The sequence below is a fragment of the Nycticebus coucang genome, chromosome 9 (genome assembly GCF_027406575.1).
Source record: "Nycticebus coucang isolate mNycCou1 chromosome 9, mNycCou1.pri, whole genome shotgun sequence".
Classification (NCBI taxonomy): Eukaryota; Metazoa; Chordata; class Mammalia; order Primates; family Lorisidae; genus Nycticebus; species Nycticebus coucang.
In genome coordinates this window covers 17,115,528-17,118,315 of record NC_069788.1, presented here as the reverse complement: position 1 = coordinate 17,118,315, position 2,788 = coordinate 17,115,528, and the positions used below count along the sequence as shown (strand labels likewise).

The window sequence follows — 2,788 nt, the reverse complement described above, 5'->3', positions numbered from 1 at the left end:
CAAGAAAAAGTAAAATAAAATGCCTTAGTTGAAATACCATATAGCTTTTACTTTGAACAATCAAAGCAGAGCTTTTTAAATGTGTTGGTTATAGTTTTTTTGAACATATTAACATGAACACATAATTATTCATAACTAAATATATACAGATAAAATAAAACTTTACTTCTTTTTCCAAAGAGTATATAAAAATGATATTTAAGAAATACTGATGTAATACACATAGGCCAGAAGGTATGGCAGGGTGCCATGGTGGGTGATGTAATTTCGACTCCTCATCTCCTTTGGAGGAGTAGAGACTCCATTGATAAAAATTAAAACAACAAATATAGGAAGTAAGAATACTTCCAAAGCAATGAAAATTAGCTGAAGAGATTTCCACATTTTTGGTATGTTACTGCACTTTTTGAATCTATGCATTTAATTATATATTGGTAAGGTATATAGTAACTGTGGTTACAAAAATCAGTGATGAAAATCACCAATAAAATATTGTATCAACAGATGATGTAAAATTTAAAACATTAATTAAATGCATGTATTTAATACATTTATTTATCTTATATTTTTAAATATATGTAATACATAACAGTAAATGTTAATTATATTGAATATATGCATAAGGAAAACTTAATTTCAAATTAATAATTATTTTCTAGTGATCAGTTTATCTGTTCAATAAACATTTATTATCAGGCATTTAGGCTATATTTCAGTCTTCAAAAATAAATTACTTATGCTTGAGCATGGATAATATAATTTAAGAGACTTAACTATTAGAATACAGCTCAGTATTTTAATTTTCAGCATTTATTGAGTGCCTAATGTACTTGAGAGATTTTGATATAGATACATAAAAATTCCTATGGTATATGAAATTAAGAAAATTGTAGTTTAATAAATATAATTGTATTCATAAAGCACTGTCAAATCAAAGTATGTTTTTGAATGTATGTTGCTAAACATGTTTGGCTACAGTATATATTATTTAATTTAAGCTATGTAGGTTAACCAAAATTTATGTAAGTCTTGACACGTTTATTTACCAATCATCTACTTGCTAACTCTATCTAATATCTCTTATATTCTTGTTTCTTAAAGAATAAAGTTACCAATAGTCTTAATCCAACATAATACTAGAGCATGACTTGCCAAACTGCTTATTACTCATATGCAAAGTACTCATTTTATGTGAATGTAAATTAAGAATAAAATATCTGTAGTGCATGTTCTCTCTCAAGCAGGTAGTATATGGCTAGCCCCATCTTAGATGCTGTTAATAAAATTCACAGCACATGCTGTAAAGCACAGCAACTCTTTCCAAGCATGTTAGAAATATGCTTTAGCAGTATATTTGCATATTATAGGCCCATTACTTATAAATACATCATAAAAACACATCTGACAAAATATCAGCAAATATGAAATACTTTATAAACATCAGTATCTCAATCTGGTTCAATGTTTATTTTACTTTACTGAAGGACAAATGACATTCATAATGTTTGACATCAACTCTTTTCCTATCTTAAGCATGTGTAGGAGTAGGAAGTTGGTAATACCATACTTTTAATTTTTTTGAGGAGAGATAAAACTGTCTTGAGAGTACATAAAATATATTTAATTCTTGTGGTAGGTCTGAGTTTTGTTTGGGAACAGATTTTTGCAGCCAACTTCAAAAACCTGCAAATGAAATGGAAATTCAAAAACCCACAACTGTTGGAGCCAAAAGATAGAAGCTATTGAATTCAAACCATAACTTTTTGAAAAGTGTAAGTTAAAACTATTTTGATGCCGTCTGAATATTAAAACATGGCCAATGTTTTGCTACAGCTTCTTTTTTTTTATAACCATCCAATTCTCAGACTCTCTCCCTGAATTTAATTTTTGTATCCAGTTTTCATGTTCCTTTCTGCATGTCTTTATTTAGTATTCTTCTTGTCTCCTGTCACTTGCCATTTAAAATACCTCACCTGTCTTTAACCCTGTTGAGTTCAATCTTCTTCCAACTCCTTCTTTTGGCCATTTAAAGTATATAAAATCTCTAAAGAAATACCTTAAATACCTTTTCTGTCTTCAGAGAGTTCATTGTGTTTCCATGAGGGAACAGTTTTCCATATTTCCTTTTCTTTTTTTCTTTTTTTTTTTATTTTTTCTTTTTAAAAATATGGAACGCTTCACGAATTTGCGTGTCATCCTTGCGCAGGGGCCATGCTAATCTTCTCTGTATCGTTCCAATTTTAGTATATGTGCTGCGGAAGCGAGCACTCTTTTTTTCTGATTATTGTAGACCATCTACCCTCTCAAGTTCCGAGCACCAATTCTGTATACCATTTTCTCTGCTCTTTCTCTGCTAGGTAAAGAATTAAAGTGATTATCTGGACTATCATTTTGTGCTGGAGCAATCTGAATCTGTAAACTTGAAAGTGAGATTTCACTTCATCCACTGTAGTACCTGTGAAAAGGTATTTCACAAGCTTCCTCCCAGAGCTCCAGTGTTCTTTTCTATTTTCATTCTGAGGATGAGCTAAAAGTTAATAGAAGTGTATTTTCAATGTGGTATTCAATTGTGATTGAAAAGAGTAAAAGGTCCAATTAATTTCGAAATATATGTTATTTACACATAAAGACACATGTAGCTTTTGTGAGGATTTAGAAAAAGCATTGGAAAGTAAGCCAACACAGGGAGGTGAATTGAACAGTCAGGACAAACTAAAAATCCTGTGAGTTAGCGGTGAGTGCCAAATTTATCCTGCAATAAACTGTTTCATTCAGCAAAATAACATGA

General features: G+C 30.3%; 1 non-coding gene across 1 annotated transcript; it reads right to left on the bottom strand.

The window, feature by feature from the left end:
* Nucleotides 1-2,161: 2,161 nt before the first annotated feature.
* LOC128594984 (U6 spliceosomal RNA) lies at nucleotides 2,162-2,268 on the bottom strand. Its single transcript, XR_008382680.1, has one exon. It is a non-coding gene; the product is annotated as a U6 spliceosomal RNA (small nuclear RNA).
* Nucleotides 2,269-2,788: the final 520 nt, after the last annotated feature.